The sequence below is a fragment of the Chrysemys picta genome, chromosome 14, assembly GCF_011386835.1.
Source record: "Chrysemys picta bellii isolate R12L10 chromosome 14, ASM1138683v2, whole genome shotgun sequence".
Taxonomy (NCBI): domain Eukaryota; kingdom Metazoa; phylum Chordata; order Testudines; family Emydidae; genus Chrysemys; species Chrysemys picta.
Genome location: NC_088804.1, coordinates 2,180,185 through 2,193,687, shown reverse-complemented (window position 1 = coordinate 2,193,687; position 13,503 = coordinate 2,180,185). Strand labels below are relative to the sequence as shown.

Below are 13,503 nucleotides of genomic sequence, written 5' to 3'. Positions count from 1 at the left end.
CGTAAGCTAAATGCTGTAACTCGTCCTGACAACTATCCAATGCCACGCACAGATGAGCTATTGGAGAAATTGGGACATGCCCAATTCATCTCTACTATAGACTTAACCAAGGGGTACTGGCAAGTACCACTAGATGAACCCGCTAAGGAAAGGTCAGCCTTCGTCACCCAGGCAGGGGTGTATGAATTCAATGTACTCCCTTTCGGGTTGCGAAATGCACCTGCCACCTTCCAAAGACTTGTAGATGGTCTCCTAGCGGGATTGGGAGAATCTGCAGTTGCCTACCTCGATGATGTGGCCATTTTTTCTGATTCATGGGCAGAGCACATGGAGCACCTGGAAAAAGTTTTCGAGCGCATCCAGCAGGCAGGACTAACTGTTAAGGCTAAAAAGTGTCAAATAGGCCAAAACAGAGTGACTTACCTGGGGCACCAGGTGGGTCAAGGAACTATAAATCCCATACAGGCCAAAGTGGATGCTATCCAAAAGTGGCCGGTTCCAAAGTCTAAGAAACAGGTCCAATCCTTCTTAGGCTTGGCTGGATATTATAGGCGATTTGTACCCCACTACAGCCAAATCGCCGCCCCGCTGACAGACCTAACCAGAAAGAAACAGCCAAATGCAGTTCAGTGGACTGATGAGTGTCAAAAGGCCTTTAACCAGCTTAAGGCAACACTCATGTCTGACCCTGTGCTAAGGGCCCCAGACTTTGACAAACCGTTCCAAGTAACCACAGATGCGTCCGAGCGAGGCGTGGGAGCAGTTTTAATGCAGGAAGGACCGGATCAAGAATTCCATCCTGTCGTATTTCTCGGTAAGAAACTGTCTGAGAGGGAAAGCCATTGGTCAATCAGCGAAAAGGAATGCTACGCCATTGTGTACGCGCTGGAAAAGCTACGCCCATATGTTTGGGGACGGCGTTTCCAACTACAAACAGACCATGCTGCGCTACAGTGGCTTCATACCGCCAAAGGAAATAACAAAAAACTTCTTCGGTGGAGTTTAGCTCTCCAAGATTTTGATTTTGAAATACAACACATTTCGGGAGCTTCTAACAAAGTGGCTGATGCACTCTCCCGGGAAAGTTTCCCAGAGTTAACTGGTTAACAATTGTTTTTGGAATGAAACATATTGTTAGTTTTTATATAATCAGTAGTATGTCTAAAGGTACATGTGTCTTATTAACTCTGTTTTCTCCTAGAACTCCAGGAAGAAATCACAGCCAGTGTGGAACCGAACATCCAACACTATCTGTGATTTGGGGGGCGTGTCATAACTATAAAGGGAAGGGTAATAGCTGTCCTGTGTACAGTACTATAAAACCCCTCCTGGCCAGAGACTCCAAAATCCTTTTCCCTGTAAAGGGTTAAGAAGCTCAGGTAACCTGGCTGGCATCTGACCTAAAGGACCAATAAAGGGACAAGATACTTTCAAATCTTGGGGGGGAAGGCTGTTGTTTGTGTTCTTTGTTTGTGTGGGTGTTCGCTCTCGGGACTGAGAGGGACCAGACATCAATCCAGGTTCTCCACATCTTTCTAAACAAGTCTCTCCTATTTCAAACTTGTAAGTAAATAGCCAGGCAAGGCGTGTTAGTTTACCTTTGTTTTTCTCAACTTGTAAATGTACCTTTTACTAGAGTGTTTATCTTTGTTTGCTGTACTTTGAACCTGAGACTAGAGGGGAGTCCTCTGAGCTCTTTAAGTTTGATTACCCTGTAAGGTTAATTTCCATACTGATTTTACAGAGATGATTTTTACCTTTTTCTTTAATTAAAAGCCTTCTTTTTAAGAACCTGATTGATTTTTCCTTGTTTTAGATCCAAAGGGGTTTTGGATCTTGATTCACCAGGAGTTGGTGGGAGGAAGGAGGGGGGATGGTTAATTTCTCCCTGTTGTAGATCCCAGGGGGGGTTGGAACTGATTCACCAGGAGTTGGTGGGAGGAAGGAGGGGAATGGTTAATTTCCCCTTGTTTTAAATCCAAGGGGTTTGGATTTGTTTTCACCAGGGAATGGGTGAAGGTTTTTCAAGGCTTCCCAGGGAGGGAATCTATTGAAATGGTGGCAGCCGAACCAGAGCTAAGCTGGTAGTTAAGCTTAGAAGTTTTTCATGCAGGCCCCTACATTTGTACCCTAAAGTTCAAAGTGGGGATCCAGCCCTGACAGGGTCATAAGGAACACGGGGGCACATCCTGAACTGGGAGAAGTAAGCAAAACACCACTTTATCTTCTTTCCTGCTTATGTTTTATGGAATTATGTTTCTGGGTGAGATATCAGAGACCATTGAGAGATCTGTCTTTCCCTCTCCTTTCCCTTCAATTCTAGCTCTCATTAACCTCCTCTCTACAATATAGCTAAACAACTATTTCATCTCCACTTCCTGTTGACACGTCTCTAGTTCTCACAGACATTGTCCTTACACCAGCACAAACTGAACCCAAACCAGCCAGTGAAGTACAAATTGTTGTGGTGGAATGAGTTTGCAGAGCTGACCCAGCTCACTGGAAAACTCTAAAAGCCCAACCTCCTGACTGAGCTGGTCCATTCTCATGGGCGTACATATCGTAGGGTCCATGCAGAGTCTATAGGGTGTTAGTACAAGTGCTTTGTTGACATCAAACCTGGCCAAGCATCTTTGCCACTGAACGAGTCTGTTGCCTTTTGTGCAGTTTGACTGAGGTCGGCGAGGCCAGCTACCTGGCCAGAGCCAGGACAAGGTATGGGCACACAGCCAACAACAGGTGTCCTTTTATCAGAGCCCCCAGTGATCATGGAAGGGTGGAGGGATGGTTCTGGTATCTGCCCATCTCCCACTAACACTGAAGCCCTTGCCTGTATTCCCCTGTACAGAAGGTGCTGGCTGTCAGTCCCCGGGTGGGTCTGCAGCCATCAACCTAGAACACAAGATGGAGGGCACAGCACGGTGCCATGAAACGCAGCCAACAGGGGTAGTCCTGAGAGAGGCTGGGCACCCACAGCTCTCACTGGTTCCAGAGGGAGATGCAGGAACTCAGCACTGCTCAGAATTGGCCCATTATGATGGAGGTGGAACATTCCACTGTAGGCGTGGTGACCTAGACAAACCCAGAGGTGGGGACAGGCAGGGGATGGGAACTATGATTTAAGCTTCCATAGGTGAGGGCTGTGTAAGTCCCACTCCATCCAAATCACAGGGAAAGGAGCCGTTCATGACCCTGGAATTCACTGTCACAGAGCCCCAGCTGGTGAGTCCAGATCTGAAGTGTAATTTGACTCATTTGAGAGTTTAGAGCCAGCCAGAGCCTTCCCACTACAGCTCCCCTGGGAGATGTGGGGCAGGTCACTTTGCCCAAAGGAGGAGGTGATGACCACCCGTGACTCTGCTGTGATGCAATGATTGTCGGGTTGGCCACCAGGGGCTGCGGCATTTCATACCAGGATGTCGCTCAGAGCACATGGCTGCTGCCTGTAGGTCTGAGTACAGGGACTACGGTGGTGGAGCAGGGCCTTCTGGGACCAACCTGCTTCCATTGCTAAAGATGGGAAAGTGAGACACAGAGGGTGAAGGAAAGTATTCCTATAAGGGGGAAGGAAACAAGGCAGAGACAAGGCTGGAGGGAGTGGAAATGAGGCATCAGATAAGGGAGGAGGGGGCGGGGGAAATCAAACCAGTTAGTGAGAAACACCAGGGAACTAAGGGGAACAGAAGAGGAGAGAGAAAAAAAGGAGTTGTCAAAGAGGCTAGAAGAGAAGAGAAAGGAGAAGCACAGAAGTGGATGGGGGTAAGAAGCAGCCAGTTGTCACTACTAGGGGTTAACAATGCAGGCTTTGTACAATTCAGAAAAGCAAAGGGTACAATTGTCCATAGCGGAGAGCTGGCATCAGCTTGGTTCTTACCTTTCAAGAGAGGACATTGCAATTGTTCCTATTTCTGTTGATTTGATCACTGCAGCTTGTCTGTCAGAAGTTCATATTGTACCACTGAAGTAGTAAGTGAAACTGTTTCTATCAAGAGGTAAGGAATGCACCTTCCCATAGCAATGGAGTGGAAACTAACCAATCTGAGTGTTTTCAGGTGAAGGAAGTGAATCTAGCCTTTGCTGTCAAAGGCTACAAGCAGTGTGATAAGAATTAAGCAATATACATAATCAAAGCTTCTGAGAGGTTACAAAAGTATGTACTTGTTATAATCAAGAATAAGGAAGCCACTTATACCTACTCGATTTTTAACAAAACAGCTGATTGTATGGAGAGAGAAAGATAAACCAATGCAGCAATTCATCACACAGAAGGTGAGCATTTATACTCCCTGTTACAAAATGAATCCAATGACAAATCATTTGTTGCATGACAAAAATACTCTGTCAAACATTGATCTTTGCCGCAGGTCATATTTTGAGATGCAAGGATGACAGATGGCTCTAGGTTACAGGAAGAACTTAGCAGATCCGTCCTTTTAAGGAGGTAAGAAAAACAAAACGCCATTCCCATAATAGGATCTTTACTCCTTTTTCCTTCCTGGATAATGGTTGGTTGTTCCTACAAGGATGTAACAAAGAAAAAGTGCAACTAACCAGAGTGTGAAGAGGAGCATTTCACCTAATCTTGCATTTGCAGAGATAAATTGTCCAACCGATTCTATTTGTACAGAAGTGATCATTGTTGCTTATTTATCAAATGTCAAGAAATAAGTGGAACTGATCATTTCTATCAAGAGGTAAGGAAGGCACCTCCTCACAGCATAGGGGCAGGAATTAAAGGCTCTCTTTCTATTTTCAGGTGAAATGAAGGTCTTCCAATTAAAGGGAGGCTGCTGAATTTAAGAAAAAAGGTCAGCCAGGTAAGACCGGGCCACAGGGAAGAAAAGCATCTTTTACTTCTAGTTCAGAAAAAGGCAAGCAGCCATTTATATGCTTCAAGTTTTAGCCAGGATAGCTGGCTGTTCCTCTAAGAAGCAAAGTCTTGGGGTAGAACATTGCTGACAAGTAGGTGAGCACTGAAAGGTCTCTAGAAGCTTAATGATCTGGATGCTAAGGAACCTTCTCCATTGATGACTCTTCTTAGCTGGTAATGAGTAATAATAAACAATTCTGTCAAACATTGATTGCAGGTTTTTCGAATATGAGATATGAACAGACCAGGTGGACATTCCCACCTGGGAGAAGTGAATGAAAGTTTCTTGTCCCGGGCAAGGAGGTAAGAAATACCAGTCTCCAAACATCCATGTGTAGATCAAGTGGTGTGGATTTTACTTTCTGGGAGAAGAACTGTGGTGGACTTGACTTGTCATGGGGAGAGTATGAAAAGCAGACGCAAGACAAAGCAACATGGACTTGCCAGTTGCTCAATCCAGGAATTAGCTGATCCATCCTTTTAAGGAGGTAAGAAATACAATACGCCATTCCCATAATAGTCAATGATTCTGGTCATACTTTCAGGTGGAGGAAATGTAACTGATGAAATCTTCATCTCCAAAGAGCACAAGAAGTTGCTTTACTGAAGAAAGCAATAAAAATGGGAGCTACTTGTTCAGATGTAAGTAGTCAGTAATTCCTACCAATGATGATGATCTTTGCTCCTTTTTCCTTCCTGGATAATGGTTGGTGTTTCCTACAAGGTTGTAACAAAGAAAAAGTGCAACTAACCAGAGTGCGAAGAGGAGCATTTCACCTGCTCTCTCATTTGCAGAGATAAATTGTCCAACTGATCCTGTTTGTACAGAAGTGATCATTGTTGCTTATTTATCAAATGTCAAGAAATAAGTGGAACTGATCATTTCTATCAAGAGGTAAGGAAGGCACCTCACAGTGAATCTGTTTCTACTTTCAGGTGAAAGAAAGGCAGTGCTGACCTCTCAAGGGAGGAAGATTCCAAGACATGGCTGAACTTAAGAATGCAGGCAGGCAGGTAATGATACCAGTTCAGATGCAAGAAAAGCATCTTATTACTCCAGTTTGGGAAAAAGCCACTTCTACATCATTTATTAACCAATGTAGCTGGTTGCCCCTCTGAAAATCACATCCAGGCAATGGAAAATCACTGAGAAGGAGGTGAACAGAGAAGAGCATCTGGAAGCCAAATGAAGCACATGTTGACCAATGGCTCTGCATAGGTAGAAAAACAAATAAAAATTCTCTGAAACATTGATGTTTGCAGGTGATCATCATTCAAGATGTGAGGGGATCAGATGAGCACCCATGCCAGGAGGAAATGAGTGAAAGCGACTGTCTTGGGGAAAAGGTAAGAAATGCCCAGGCTCAGAGCACCCAAGTGGATATTAATGGATCTTATTAACTTGCAGGTAGAAGAACTGCTGCTGTTCTCACTTCTCAAGGGAAGACTGTGAGAAGCAGGTGCAGACTGTGCTAACGCAGTGGGCCTGGCCACCTGCTGAATCCACAGAGGGGACAGAAGAGCATTCTGTAGCTATAGTCCTGGGAATGGAGAGCAGCCACCTGAGACAGTGCAGCCAGTTGCACTTGCCAGCTGTAAACATCCCTGTAGATCACGGACCAAGGAGGTGAGTTTCAAGTTTCTCTTATTACCAAATGAATCTTGTGCCAAAGCAGCAGTTGCAAACCCAGTCAGGAATAAATACCAAATATTGATAGTTCCAGCAGCAGATCATACCTCTCCTGATAGGAGAGCAGAGGCTGTTGTGCTCTAGAAGGAATTGATGAACCTGATCTGTCCATGTCTATAGGTGAGAAACACCATTTCTGTACCAGTCAAGTGGAAACGAATGGATCCTCTCCTACCTTCAGGTGCATCTGAACATTGAGGATATAAAAAACTTCAGGAAGCTCCTAGAAGAGCTGGGAGGGTTCTTACTGAAAGGAAAAAAGTGAAATTAATCAGTGCTGCCAAGAGGTCAAGAACTCACCTTCTCTTGACTTTCAAGGTTCAGTTCCTGGATCTGATTATTCTTTCAGATGAAAGAAATGAAACTTGCCTTGTATACCAGGAGAGGAATACTGCACGAGCAGCCTGACCCATTGCGAAGGGAAGAAAGCATTTTTTCCTTGTGGATAAGGAGTAGTTCAGGTAATGATACCAGTGCAGATGCAGATTTCATAGGTTATAGGAACCTATGAAATCTGTTTGAAAGATTGCAGGTGAATGTACCTCTGGTCAGCTCACCACAGCCTCGGTGAATAGTTCTATATTGGTTATTTGCCAAGGGAATAAGGTTGGGGAAAGCACCATAAAAATGTAGGACACCCCAAGGTTGATTATAAGTAATGCTGTGTCAAAAATTGATTGTTACAGCTGATCACACATCCCAAGATACATGAAGAGTCGAGGGCCATAGCAGACAACAGGGGTTCCTCTTTATCAGGAGGTAAGGAATATACCCGCTTATAGCATCTCAGTTTAAATTCAAGACTTTGGTTTTTCTTTCGGAGCCTATGTTATATGTCAAGAGGGGAATGCTGCCAACTAACTGAGAACAAAGCAAAGTATGTAGCCAGAGCCTCTGAGATGCAATAGAATCATCCTGTGAGTCTATTCATGGAAAAGGAGAGTAGCCACTTATCCCCAGCAAGTGTTAAACCACGCAGCTGGTTGCATCTCTCCAAACACATCCACGCTCAGACCATTCCCGGCAAGGAGGTGAGCATCTAAGGTTCCATTTTGCCACCTAAAGTAAATGAAAAATGATCATTTCAGTGAAGAGCCCTCCAGACACCAAACAAATCTGTCAGATATTGATCATTACAGCACCTCGCACTTCTCCGGATGTCAGGAGAGCAGAGGGCTGTGCTTTTCAAGAAGCAATTAGGGAAGCTGATCATCCCCTTTCATGAGGTGAGACATACACATTCTCAGAGAGTTCAGGTGACAATAATGGATCTGGTCAGTCTTTCAGATGGAAGAAATGCAGCTGAGCTGATCTTCCCAGACTGGAAGGCTTGGAAGTTGCAAACAATCATGATAGCGAACCATTTTTGTTGACCAAAGGAAAAATGGAGCTGGGTGCTGGCTACAGGTCGGTAACATTGGTATTTAGACAGCTCAGTAAATAAGAGGGCAACTGACCACAGTGGAGAGGTGAGTATTTGAACTGCTCTTGCAAGAGATTAGCTGTGCTACTGATTATATTTGTGCAGAATTGTTCATTGCACTTTATTGTCCTTTAGAAGTGCAGGAAGAAGATACATGAAGTGGATCATTCCTGTGACGAGGTAAGACGTGCTCCGTCTCATGGCAATAATCTAGAAGTCAATGATTCTGGGTTCATTTTCAGATTCTTCTGCCATTCAGAGGGGAATACTACAAAACTGATGACGGCCATTCTTGCGGAGATCTAAGAAAAGCATCTCCTCTCTCTAGTTAAGGGACCACCTATCAAGATTTAGACATTGCAGAAGATGTTACCTCTCAAAAGGAGAGCAATGCTTAGACCATCACTGACAAAGAGGTGAGCATTCAATGTTCTCTTCATGCTAAATAAATCGGATGCAAACCAACATTTCATTGTAAGACCCCCAAAATCTGAACATACCTAGTAATAATAAAGTATCTTTCAAATACGGTTCATTACAGCTGCCTGGGCTTCAAGCTGTGGGAACAGTAGGAAGATTTATGCCAGGAAGGAGAGCAGTTGGTTCTGTCTGCCAGGATGGAAGCAATGAAGTGAGTCGTACCTTATCAGAGGAAAGCACTGGTGATTGGCGAATACTGGGACACAGACTGTATCTCAGGGTGTGACTGGGGCAGGGTGTGTAACCATAGCAACCAGTGGGTCCTTTCCCACTGTGGTCCTGGCTCGCATGCACAGGGTCAAACTGATCGCCATGTTTGGGGTCAGGAAGGAATTTTCCTCCAGGGCAGATTGGCCAGAGACCCTGGAGGTTTTTCGCCTTCCTCTGGGGCATCGAGCAGGGACCAGCCCTTAGGGCCATTTAGAAACAGACAATAAAAAATAATAGAAAGTGAAATGTGTCACCTTTCATCATTGCCTCTGTGCTTCTTTTAAAAAAAAAAGTTGTCCTCCCCCCCTCCACACATGACCCTTCCCCATCTCTCTGCACACGGGACCTTCCCTCCACAAGCAGTGTGTCCCCCTCCCCCACCCCCTGCAATCATCACAGCTCTACCCACTTGTTTCCTTTGTTTCCTCTCCCTGTATCTATTCTATTTCCTCTTCCATCCCCCCTTTTCTGGGGCTATTTCCATCAGATCTTTTCTTGTCTTTTGTGCTTTTCTTTTTTCTGCTGTCTTTTCTTTTCTATCTTTTCTCTCCATTTACTTCCTGCAATGGGGTGGACTAGGCCCAGAGGCCCCCTGCTGGAGGCCTTAGGGTCCTGCCAGATCCATCCCAGGAAAGGAGCAGTGGAGAGAGACTGTGCAGAAAGCAGCCAATCAGGGCTCAGGAGGGCCATATAAAAGGAGCTGCAGAGGCTAAGCCACTCAGTTCCTTTCTGGAGCTAGAGGAGTGTAGAAGGGCTTTTGGCCAGTGAAAGGGAATGGCAGCACCATGGACAGTGCAGTGGTGGTGGGCAGTGAGGAAGAGCTCCTGGCTGGTTCCTGGGCCTGAACCTAGAAGACCCCTGAGGTAAGGGTGAAGTATTGGTGAAGGCTGGGGCTGTGGGGAAGTGGCCCAGGGAAGTATCTGTGGTGTGTGGCTGCTATTCTTAGGATCCCTGGGCTGGGACTTGGAGTAGTGGGTGGGCCTGGGTCCCCTCCCCTCCCATAGGCCACTGGGGAAGGACTTCTTGGAGGCATGGCCTGATACTATCTGAAGACTGCAGACACATTTGACCATGGGGTGCTCATGAGAGATGGGTGCCCACTGTTATACGTCCCCTTCCCTCTTTCCCTTGCTATTCTCTCGTTGTCTCCCCTTCTGTCCCAAAGCTTCCCAATCTCCTGCCCTGCTCCCTGGCTGTTTCTAATTGGCTCCAGGTGCTAACAAAGAAGCAAAGTCTGACTCAAATACTATATGAAGGAGTCCTCTAACTACACCTGTAGTAAAGGGATATTGACAAGCTCCCCCATCAAGTGAAATTCCCCATGGTGCAGAGAGCTGGGCCAAGGCCTGTGCCCCAGGTAAACTTGCAAACCAGGGTTTAACTCCCCAGTGTTCACACAAGCTCAGAGTTGTGCACTCCACTGTAATGCAGAGGAGTGGCATTTCCCCTGGGTCCTCTGTCACCCCCATAGGATCCTACTACAGTAAAACACAGCCCCGTCCCTCATACCCACTCAGAGGAAAGCTGTGTGAATGTTCCCAGCTGTGATGGGGAAGGAGCACAGGGTAAAGTTCTAGTCCCACTGAAGTCATTGGGAACTTGGCCATTGACTCCCATAGTGCTGGGAGTTCACCCACAGCCTTGCTGATCACAGGTCAAACAGAAACATGGACACTCCTCAGTTCAATGCACCTAGGGGTGTTTGTTGTTAACCAAGAGAAGAACTGTTGTCGGAATGACCTGTAACTGGGCATGCTGGCAAAGTCCAACTGGGGGACTGGATGGGGGGTCAGCCAGGAACACGTGACTGCAGGTGTTTGGCGAGAACAGCTGTGGAGGTGGAAAGGGAGGTTGAGTTGGGTGCTTATCTAGGGGCAAGGACGCATGGTGGGAGATAGGTTAGATCATGTCCAAATCCCACTGCCATTTGTCCTGCCTGCTGGGTCATGTTCTCTGCCTGTTCCCATAAAGGTTCACAGGCAGGCGCTACCCATTCTTCTCCTAGTTGTTTGTGTCCCCAATTCCCCATTGTCTTCCTGCCCAGATTCTCCCTTCCCTATCACGTTCCCATTGGCTATAAACAAGGCATTCTATATGCGACAGTGGGCTTGACCTCAATATTGCAGCAGGACCCCTGTGGAGAGTTGGCTGGATGTGACCGAGGGAGCTATCATATGAGTGGAAGGCAGCAAAAAACCCACCAACAACCCCAGCAGCTGTAGACAATAGACTACCCCTGAACGTGAAAAGTAGGGCATGGTCCTGTGGCTCCAATTAACCACCAATCTTCTCAGAGGCTGCTGGTGGTGGGAGAGGTCTGGGACCTATGTCAGATCCAGCTCACTCCACAGCAGGAAGGAAAAGCCGTGCTAAAGAGCAAGAGACTGTACTAAAGACAGCATCAGATCGGTCTGTGGTGAAGTGACCCCTTGGAAAAGAAGCCCCTGAATTTGGGAGAGTTTAGGTACAGGCTGAGGCCTACCTCCATGTAAAGACTTCAAACAGACAGGAAAATAAACTTTGGGTTTCTAGAGCTTAGTGAACTCATGGGGAAATGGGACAATAAGTGGGTGTAGATGATAAGATAAATACTACTGCAGTCCTGTTTAACAGAATTGCTACATTCTCTCTGGCTCCCTTGCCACCCTCTTCTCCCTTCTCTTCCTCCCTCCCCTCGCCTCTGTATATAAATTCTGTGGTGGTCAAGTCACTCTGGCCCACCAGGCAATCACTGGTGACGCTGGGAATTTCCCCCCACGAAAAGCTCTGCTGAAAACTAACAGTTGTTTTCTTGCTCAGATTTGTTTGAAACTTTTTTAAATGGACACTCTGAAAACAAGCCATGTTCTGTATGAAATGTTTTGATGGGGAAATGTGATTGACCTTTGTCTTATGTTGCTGAAACGCTACAAGCTGAGGAGCTTGCAGTAGATATGGCGATATTTTAACAGTGGATGCCTTTTAATTATGTCAATATGATCAGTACAGCATCCGCTGTGCTGTTGCATTTTACTGTTTTTATGCTGTCTCTCAATTTTTAATTGTGCTTGTCCTGCAGAGTTTAGTATTGAAAATGAAAATTGGCTGGGGAATCTTTTCACTAGTTCCCATTTGTGAGATAAACACGCTGGTTGGCTGTTCAAATGCTCACCAATGAAATAATTAACATAGACATTCTCAATTTGCTACAGAATTAACACTTCTGTTAGGATGCACTGAGCAGTTCACATCTCTGAGCTATTGTTTGTGCCTGCCTGCAGGCTCAGGATGACAGTTCTGCAGTAGGAAGGGCTTTTTCTGACACCACAAAGGCTAGAACCGTAGGCTGGGATTGTTGAAGGCTCCCAGGAGACCGGTGACCAGATGCCATGGGTGGCACTGTGGTGATGGTGGCAGTGTTCAGTGCTGTCTGAAGTCACCAACTGGGCCAATCCTAGGGCTGTGGAGCAAAGGACAGGAGGTGGCTGTTCTGCTCAGAGACCTTCTTCCCATTCCCCGTGGTGGCTCCTCCTTTGCTTTGCTGTCACACGCCTGCCCCTGCACATGCCCATGCGGTTTCTGAGTGTAGCTATCCTGGGTTTCTCAGGCTCACCAGTGCTGCTTCTCCCTGGGACCAGAGTGTGTTGCTGTCATTCCAGTGTTGTATCTCCTGTGGTGCAATATTGGGGGCCAAGCTGCTGCCATCCCAGTATTGAGTCACTATTTCTTGGGACATGGTAGCTCTGGGGCAGGAGGCTCCCCTCTGAACTCCCAGGTCTCAACAGGTGACTGACGTCAGGACAAGAAACACAAGAATCAAGGGAGGCAGGCTGTCTATTGGTTAGGACTCTGGGATCCCGTTCCTGGCTCTCTGCTAGACTCCCTTTGTGGCTTTGGGCAAGTCACTTCTCCTTTCTGTGTCTCAGATTCTCCCATCTGTAAAATGGAGCTAATACTAATGACCCCTCTGTGCCCCCTTAGTACACGGCTTTCCGTTCACCTGCGCTGGGACCTCGCTGTGCTATGACCCCATTTTCACTTCAAATCCCCTCACGAATGGGCAGGTGCATGGGGGTGGGGCTGCTTTAAAATAGATGGAGACCCTGCTGGGAAGAGCAGTGACCCACCGAGATGCCTTAAGGAGTCTCCAGTGGCTGGTCAAGCTGTGATCTCGGCTACACGCCCTGGCATGTGAGAACTTCCCAAACTGAGCTTCCTTGAAATCCCGCTCCAGGGGAGAACCAAAGCAAAAACTTTCAGCTTGTCAATTCTTGAGCCCCTCCTCGCACCTATCCCAGCTATAGTGATCTCCGCTGTACTGGTGCTGTGTCGGGGTCCTTCCCCAGAGTTCACTTCCCTCGACTGCAGCTTCAGCCAAGATCCCCCTCAATGCCGCCTCTTGCTGGGAAGTCTGCTCAGTGCCATCCCTTTGCAAAGTCCTCAGTGGAGAGGATGACAGGACCCCTGAGCGGAGTTCTTGCCACCGGGTAGGAGCCTTGTTCCCCTCAGTCTCTGTTCAGTCCCATTATGTGACCAACTTGGGGCTCGTGTACAGTCCCAGGGAGGACCCAAAATGTCATGGAGGATTTCAGGTAAAGCTTAGGCAATGAGTTCTTTAGCTGTACTTCCCCCTGTTTGCTGACAGAGGGCGGCAGAGTTCCTTCTCTGAGCAGTTTCTGTCTATGGAGTTCTGGGTAAACAGCTGATGGAGCAGGTGTTGGCTGCTCTTTCCCCTCTTCACCAATGGGTGGCGGTAATGAGCTGTGTAACATCTGTGTTTCAGGCTGCCGGGCACACACATTGCATGGGCTGGTAGCTGTGAGCTCTGCTACCAGCGCCACAGAGTTCCAG

At 46.8% G+C, this 13,503-nt stretch overlaps 1 long non-coding RNA gene across 4 annotated transcripts; it reads left to right on the top strand.

The window, feature by feature from the left end:
- The first annotated feature begins 5,703 nt into the window (after positions 1 to 5,703).
- Positions 5,704 to 8,889, top strand: LOC135975721 (uncharacterized). 4 transcript variants are annotated; one of them, XR_010592728.1, is made up of 6 exons: positions 5,704 to 5,884; positions 6,134 to 6,497; positions 6,910 to 7,021; positions 7,247 to 7,319; positions 7,840 to 8,399; positions 8,525 to 8,889. It is a non-coding gene; the product is annotated as an uncharacterized LOC135975721 (long non-coding RNA). The 4 variants fall into 4 exon arrangements; XR_010592727.1 differs by lacking the exons at positions 5,704 to 5,884; positions 6,134 to 6,497 and having other exon boundaries at positions 6,669 to 7,021; positions 7,840 to 8,163; positions 8,312 to 8,399; XR_010592729.1 differs by lacking the exons at positions 5,704 to 5,884; positions 6,134 to 6,497 and adding an exon at positions 6,679 to 6,741.
- Positions 8,890 to 13,503: the final 4,614 nt, after the last annotated feature.